This window comes from Frieseomelitta varia, unplaced genomic scaffold, assembly GCF_011392965.1.
Source record: "Frieseomelitta varia isolate USP_RPSP 00005682 unplaced genomic scaffold, Fvar_1.2 scaffold_304, whole genome shotgun sequence".
Taxonomy (NCBI): Eukaryota; Metazoa; Arthropoda; class Insecta; order Hymenoptera; family Apidae; genus Frieseomelitta; species Frieseomelitta varia.
Window position 1 is genome coordinate 474,137 of NW_025110040.1, and position 8,554 is coordinate 482,690.

At 37.1% G+C, this 8,554-nt stretch overlaps 1 long non-coding RNA gene across 2 annotated transcripts in view; it reads right to left on the minus strand.

The window, feature by feature from the left end:
• The window catches only part of LOC122529708, a 38,269-nt gene extending 31,888 nt beyond the window's left edge, over nucleotides 1-6,381 (minus strand). The window contains exons 1-3 of one of the 2 annotated variants that reach the window (XR_006306846.1): nucleotides 6,145-6,381; nucleotides 5,307-5,473; nucleotides 4-5 (exon numbers count right to left, since the gene is read on the minus strand). This is a non-coding gene — a long non-coding RNA (uncharacterized LOC122529708). The remainder of the gene's footprint in view (nucleotides 1-3; nucleotides 6-5,306; nucleotides 5,474-6,144) is intronic. The other variant, XR_006306845.1, reaches the window with a different exon arrangement.
• Between the last annotated feature and the right edge of the window lie 2,173 nt (nucleotides 6,382-8,554).

Genomic DNA, 8,554 nt, shown 5'->3' on the forward strand with positions numbered 1-8,554 from the left:
GACTGCTGAACCCCCCCTCTCTTATTTTAACTTTTCATCGAGAAGAATTCGCCGTTTGCTCACTTTTTAGGAAACTTTTTAATAAAAACAGGGAACAGGGAAATTTCGGACTGAAAATATAGAAGTCTCCAGGGCAATTTCGAAATGGAAGTACGGAAATGAAAGAATTTTTAGATTACTGAAAAAAAAAAAGATTCCCGGGGTGTTTTAGAATAACAGTATAAAAATTTCTAGGAAAAATATTGAAACGGGAGGATAAAAATTAAACCAAAATGACAAAGAGACAGATTATTGAAAAAAGAATTTACCAAGGTATTTTATATTTTAGAGTGAAAATGTAAAAATTTCTAGCAAACTTTGAAACGGAAGTATGAAAATTGAAAGGTTGCCGAATTATTAAAAATGAATTACCGAGAAAATTTGAAGCACAGGAGCTTCCAACAAATTTCTGACAAAGATAGAAGAAGAATCACAGAGTTAAAAACCGTGTTGCAACGATGCATTATATAGTAGTCTATCTTCAGGCGTCGGGCAAGTAAACGGAAATAAATAAAAAGTCTAACTTATGTAATTGAATCTTGGTAATGTAATAAACTAATTATAATATATTCCGAGATCCGGGGCATAAACTTCGAGAACATGGCGCGAGAAGTTATTTCCAGAGATAGTTATCCGACGATCGAGCGGGAAAAATGAATTTCACTCTGTGTTTCTCATTACGAGCTCCGAGCTCCATTTAAAAAACAAAAAAGAAACGCACACAAAGCACGTTGTATTTGAAACAGGTTCGACAGAATCGATTCGTCGGTGCTGATGAATACTCGACAAAAAAGCCGGCAATATTAAAACAAGCTTGAAAAATCACGAGTTACAATTTGAAACGCGATAGCCAATCAGTTGCCAATTAATTTTTTTATAAAACCGATTATTATTAAAGAGAAGTGTTTATTTAAAAAAATCGAGCAACAATGAATTTTAATTCTATAGTACCGAGCGAAAATGAAATTGACACTCAACAACAATGAATTATTAAAAAACAGGAGACGATAAACTATCAACTGAAGTTCAAGGAAGATGAATGGAAATGAATCCTTAAATCTTAACTAAAATATGAAAAGGTCACGAATTTAATAATCGACGTCGTCTCTAATTAAAAGTCATATTTCATTAGAAGTAGTGCGTCCGTGAATCTAAATCCATTCTGATTATACCAATCAGATATTTAACAAAAATCCATATGATTCAGAAGTATCGTTGATTCAATAGAGTTTCAATATATAATAAAGTTAATTCTTAATTTAACAATAATTTGATGAATCGTGAACGTAAAAAAAAATTGGGAGAGCAAGAACCTCGTTAAAAACAATCCATCTCGTTTCTAATTAATTTCTCTAGAAAATCAAAATTATTAGTTCTGACGGGTAATCAATCCTAACCACCGTAATTTATAACTCGCCGCAACTTCGAACCGCCTTTCGTCCGAGAGAATTTCCAAATTTTCATTTGCAAACATTCGTCGTTATCATTCCTAATTAATTCGTGCAGAAAACTAAAATCAATTGATCGACCGTTCACTCTTGAGGGAATTTTAACGGACCTTCATTCGCAAACAGTCGTCGTTTATGATATTCAATTAGCATAGAATAACGGTTCTCGTGGGCGCAATAGCCCCGTTAGAGAACAGGGTCAGAAAATCAGACGAAGAAAAGGAAACAAATGTGTGCTTCACCGGAAGAAAATGAGAAAGCTACGTCAGGCTGTTGGCGAACAGGTCGAGGTAACGTTTTCGTATGATTTACATGGCAAGCGTCGACTCAATAATTCAATTTTCAATCTGTTCCTTAATGCACGCCCCCCCCCCCTCCTCCCCCTTTCCACCCTCGTTTCATACAGATTTGGATATTGTTCGAGTAACGTGCTTCGAAAATGATGAATTGAATAAAACACTGCGATCTTGAAATCGCGTGGAAGAATGAGAGATCCGCGTCCTTTTCACTGGAATTTCAAAGGAGAGCCAATATTTTGCTGTTTATTCAGACGAGAATGTTCAGACAGCTCTGTTTGAAATTATTATCGCAAAGCTATGATGCGCTGACGCATTTTGCGATTCATTTTGTTGTCATAATCCTTCGTATTTCATGATCTCTCCAGAAATACGCGTGCAACAATTCACTTCGACTTTTCATCAATAATTAACGCGGCCGTTATTAATTGTCGAATAATTAAACTGTTCGTCACGTACGCGCGTGTAAGTGGAGAGTTTTTTTTAAATTGGCGCGCGTAAATTATTGGACTTTTATACAGAGGGACGAGCCGGTTTAAATTTAGATTGTTAGACATTGATTTATAATATGAATGTACCAAGGTAATTCGGAGGAGAGTTATAGTGGCCATAAAGATAGATAAAAGCGGGCCGTGTTTTGTTTGCGAGTTACGAGGAAACGTTTGCGTCTTCCATTAATATCCCCCGTTTGCCTAACGTTATCAGTCTTGATTGTGTCATCTTAATGCATGCACGATCCCGTAATTCCGTTACCCACTGTGTCAATTTGCCGTTCCGTCATGGAAACGATAGACAACCATGTCGTACACAAACACTGATACTCTCCACCGCCCCCTCTCTTAACTCTCAAACTTTCATTTCGAAATTTACACGCTCAAAACAGCACTTTGGCAGTTGGAATATTTTTGTGAAAACAAGCAACACGTTAACAAAATCTGTTTCCACAAACAGCACACTACGTGTAAAAGTAACACAGCAGCAATTTCGAGTAATTTTTAATGTTTGTAAAACAAACAACACGTTAACAAAATCTGTTCCCACAAACAAAATTTACACTACAAAAGTAACGCAATAGCAATTTCGAGTAATGAGCTATGCAATAATAATTCAGGTAATATAAAAATTCGAGAACCAAACAGGCATTGGTTTTTTTTTTTCTTCTGTTGCAATTCTATCATATACTCGAGAACAGAATGTGAAATTAAATTTAAATAAATAATGAAATGCGAATTGTTCGGTTAAACGATAAATTAACAAAAATGTTGATGTAAATTCTCAAGACAATAAATCGCACATCACCAGAGATTCAAATTCTCTGTGCAATGGGTAAATTAATGTAGATCAATATAAATTAAATTGTAGATTAATAAAAATTGTTAGAATGATAACTCGCAGGACTAGCGATACTGTCTGACCGGAAAGTTCAAAAATACCAGCCCTGAGAAAGTTCGAACCACTGAAAGTGACTCGCTTTGCGTTTCCGAGGGGGCGAACGTGAGCAAAATTAATGACGAGTCTTGATCTAATTGGCCGTGCGTTCGTACGTAAAAAAGTTAAATGGAAAAAACAGGGACAAAGGGAAATGCGAGTGGGACGTGTTCGAACGTCCGTAATCGGGAAGGCTTATGAGCGCGTGTAATTGCCCATTGTCGAGGCGATCTGGCATTTTCTAGGGAAAAAATATTCGAGAACGGGCCCGCTTAGAAAGCGTAACGAACCTATTCGGTATCGATACGCTGCCACGCCGGCCCAATTATGCGGAAAATCACGCGGCTCTGCTCCAATTTTCCTCATACGCCAGTGAAAAATTCCCCCCCCCCCCCTCTTCAAATTTATCCAACGTCTCTATTTTCTGTTCTCTGTGCCCTTTAATCTCTCACTTTATTTTTCTTAATAACGAAGATTGTTAAGTCTCTCCGCAATAAAAATGCGCGTACAATTGGCCACGAAAGTATCCGAACGGTTATCAGGAGACTTTTTAACGTATAACATATGAAACGTGTGCGTCAACAATGTATAATACATAAAATGTTTCGTACAATATATAAAATATATGAAATGTGTGTTATCAATGTATTAATGTATAAATTGTTTCAAAATTTGATCAATATTGTAATGAGACTGTAAATCGAAACGAAATTTCCAAAATGATTGTAATTTTAATAAAATATCCCCAGTGTGAGATGAAAGATATGTACATCACAGCTTTTGAATCTATAAAGGTGAATATCTAGAAACAATTGCAAATATAGTGAATGAAACGACACGATAAAAAAATAAAAAAAAAAATAGAACGTTAAAATTTTAATGGCGGTAAAAGAATATGATCATTAGTTGTACATATTAGTTGTACGGGTGAAATTATCTGATGGAAACTTTTTAACACGCGCTTGAAAATTCTGTTAAAATGCATTTTGTTTGATGCGAGCCCCTGACTTATATTTTGTGAACCCTTGTGACTTACATTTTGCATAATAAAATTTTATTAAATTCCACATTTAAATACGCGAGCATGCACACAAGCATCTACTTGAATTTCGTTTCAAGTTACAAATCATATTTGTGCTCATTCCCTTTTCAACAAAACTGAGACAATATAGTCAAGTCTATTCAATTATTTCCAGTTAATTTAAACTGAAAATTATTTATGCAACGAATATGCTGTTTGCGGATCTATATTGGTATGAAAAATGATCATTGGAAACACTTGGCAGATAACCACAAGCCAAGGTAAACGAACCTCAACGAGGTTGTAATTCTTGACCAAGGTTCAGCATGTGATCTGTTTGCATCAACCGTTTTATGTCTAGTACGAGATGGAAGCTGTGGTATCACGGACTCCATGATAATGCTCCGGCAGATGATTTTTTCTCAAGATTAATTCCCTTCCAAGATCGTCATTTCTGTTCTACTTGAAAATTCAAACAGAACAGAAAATGGTATTTAAAAGAAACAATAGTGATATGAATAGTTTAAGCTTGACTTCTTATTGAAAGTCTAGAAACTATTTAAAAGAAATAATCATGATATCAATAATTTAAGTTTAATTTTGTCTTTACAATTCTAAAGAGTATATTTAAAAAAGAATAATTATGAACTATTCTCTAAATTGAACATTTCATTTTAATTACCATCATGTTAAAATTGCTTCAATTATTTTAAAAACTAATTCTTTTTTAAAGCAGTCAATATTTTAAAATTTCGTTAACATTCAAATTTTATAACATGTAAATTTAAATCTTGCAACGTACAAACAAAATTTTGACAAAATGGCCGCCAATATATCAGGTACGGCATTGTGTGCATTGAAGCTACACAATTTACATTTATCAAAATTTGTGCGTTTTTAAAATTGTCAGGATATCATTTTAAATAAACAACGTTGCTGTAGGATCCATGTATAATAAAATTTCCAACGTCAAATCCTTGAGAAAAAATCATCCATCAATGTTAATACGAGCAAGATATCGATCAAGCGTGTGAATTAGCAATTATGTAACGTGCAAATTAATAAAATGATCACAAACCTCGTAACTTTTTTCGATTCAAGCTTCAACGACAGTTAACAGCCTTGTAGACCAAACGGAAGTGATTTGTTACACTTTCGACATTCAACGGTTGGATGGTGGATGACGTGCCTCGACGTATAAACGAATTCTACCACAATGGACACGGCGAGCATTATCGTTCCTGCACACAATACCTGTTGTTACAACTTGCAACGTATCAAACACTTCAATCTGAGATATCATTTATCAAAAATCAAATTCAAATCGTGTCACGCTCGAGTTCGCCGGTACGCGGGAGAAACGGTCACTCGGGAAACTACCCGTTCGATAATCGAAAGATGCGACGCGAGCGCCGAGATATCGAATCTCGCAGGCAGTGTAGTGCCGTATTAACTGACCGCCGCTACCCTCTTCCATTATTTGCGTGATCAAATTAATATTATTATTAATAAGGTTATTAATAATCTATAAATTACGATTGATCGATTTATTTTTATTAATTATAAATTATTTTTTAAGAATAGTCTCAATCGTACTTGACGAAAAAGAATATTTTTTGAAAACGTATTTCCTTTAGTAAGTTACTAGATCAACGTTGTTTGTATTTCACCAGAATTATATCAGTATGCGTAATATATCAATGTTAATATATTCTATATTATTTTTAGCACAGTGAGATACATGTGTTATGTTTTATGTTTCGAAATGTGCTTTTAATTTAAATTTCTAGTTGGAACTTTGTTACTAGAACCGTTGAATTTGAACTTTGGTATTGTAAACTTTACGACTGTACGTGTAAAGCGTATTGGGAATATTTGGTAAGGGAGGAATTATAGGATGAGTGAACCGTACCTTTTAGGGATTCTTCGTGTCGAATTTCACCGTGGTCTTTTCAGAGTCCTACCTACCGCAGTTACGAGTCGCGTCACTTGCCCCTTCGACATGGAAAAAGTTTGCACTGCGGTTACGCTTTGTCCACTGCGCAAACTCGACCGGTCGTTTGACTCGGTGGTCGATCTCCCCAAGTCCCGCCCAACCCCTTGCCGCCAAACACACTGCCGGTAGGTTAACCTGACCGTGAACAGGCGCGACGCTACTAAACGTCCAAGAAAGAAATATTTACCGGAATTTCATGCAATCAACCCGCCATAAACTCCACATATGACTTTAACATGCTATCGAATGACGTTGCTCTTACGATTTCATTGGTTGTAAACGAACACTTGTTTCTTTCTAGAAGGGATCGTTCGAATATATAAATAATTTTATGTACCGTATATTTTTAGAGGACAATAATAAGAGGTAAGATAATATTTTTCATTTAACTAAATTCAATATTTTTCATTTTCGTTTAATATTTTTCATTTAACTAAAAAAAAAAAAAGAATATGATTGGTTGTTAAAGAAAAATTTGATTGGTTCTCTGATTAGCAAAGGACCAGTGGCCAATAGGATTCAACCACTTGTTCTTTGTTTTGGCGCTAATTGATGGCTGCACTTCCGCCCTGTAGATTTGAATTATTTTGCATTATGGCGTTGGAAGCGTGGAGTGAAGTCGTGTGTGACGAAGAAAAGAGTTTATTACGTGCAACATGTTCCGCCCTCTTAGAATGTGTTTTTATTATTAAAAAGAAAATGCTGTGTGAAAGTATGGTGAACTGTGTGTATTGAATATGAAATGAAGTTTTGTAATATTGTGGATAATATAATAACCTGTACACCTGTGCAATCCGTGGAATGGGAAACTGTGATGAAGGAATCGAAGGTATGTACGTATATTAAGCTTTGATAGTAATTATTCTAATGAAAGTCGCCCGAAACAGACAAAAATGTAAAACATAAGTGTCTTGTTCCAAACATTTTATCAATGTCAATGCTCGACAACTGTTTTTGCGAATTATTTTAGATTTCGTATTGTTACATTTTGAACGTACAGTCATGTCGTACAGTGTTAAAAGTTTGCATATACATAAACTTTAATAAATATTCGAGTTTAACTATCCCATAACGTCATTGACTTGTTACTGAAATAAATGGAACAAATTAATGATTCGAGAGATACGAAATTTTACAATTACAGTCATTAAGTACAATAATAATCTTCAGTAGCACGATTCAATATTTCGTGAAATTATAGTATCCTGCGTAAAGTTCCTCTTACATTCTACTTTGTCTAAACTGAATGATTAATTAAGTCTTTCGAAAATAAATAAACTCGAAACTTTTTAACAATCGCAAGACATCGAAAATGGCAAAGGAAATAAAGAAAAAGTGAAATCAATTGCTTTCTTACCTTCTAGGAACCCTCTCGCCCTTTCCAACGTACGTTCCTGCCTTCTAACGTCCTTCTCACTTTCTCCCATCCTGAATCGAATGGCGCCGCGCGCCTGTCCTTTTTGCTCATTGCCGCGCAGTCTCGTCACTTCGTCGTTTCTCCCTACCAGTGGTCCTACCTGGCTTCCCTCTCCCGGTCGTTGGTCGATGGAGGGGCGCGGGTGAACGCGGTCGGACGACAGTCCTTCCGCGGATTGCGGATATTGTGTCGGGAAGCCTCGTGGTACGGTGTCCTTGTTGCAACCGTGTTCCTTGCGACACACACGTATACACACTCACACAGAGTGGAAGAAGAGCGGCGTCCGGTTTTTCCACTGGTGTGAATCGTTTCGTTTCGTTTCGTTTCGTTTCGTGTCGTTTCGTCGGGACGTTCGCGAGGACTCGGTGATCGTTCCACGGTCGTTTCGTCGCCTTGGTGCCTCTCTCGTTGTTCGTCCGTCGTCCGTCTCGTTCTCATCCTCGGCTCCGCTTTCGACGTACGTACGTTGCTTCGCGACACCGGTTGTAAGGTTATGTTCACCCCTGTCACATCCGCGTGCCGCTTCGTGCGACCGTACTTCTCGCAATCAGTGAATCTGTCGCGTACAGTGTTCCTTCGTCGTTTCGCCTAGTGTTTCGTCTACCACTGGCCGTGTATTATATTTCGCGAGTGCCACATCGTTGCGAGGAGTTTGTGCCTGCGAGGGACACGCTCGGCCTCGAGGGACAGGAGAGGTGATTTACGAATGACGCTACCACGCCTGGAATCTTTTCGGAGTTCGGTGAGTGAATTGCTTGATTTTATCGGGGACGCTCCTCGTGGCGTCCAATGCTCGCGTGTGCCTAGGACGCTGCGTATTTCAGCACGGTCGATCGTTCCTTTTGTTTTTGTTTCTCTCTCTCTCTCTCTCTCTCTCTCTCTCTCTCTCTCTCTCTCTCTCTCTCTCTC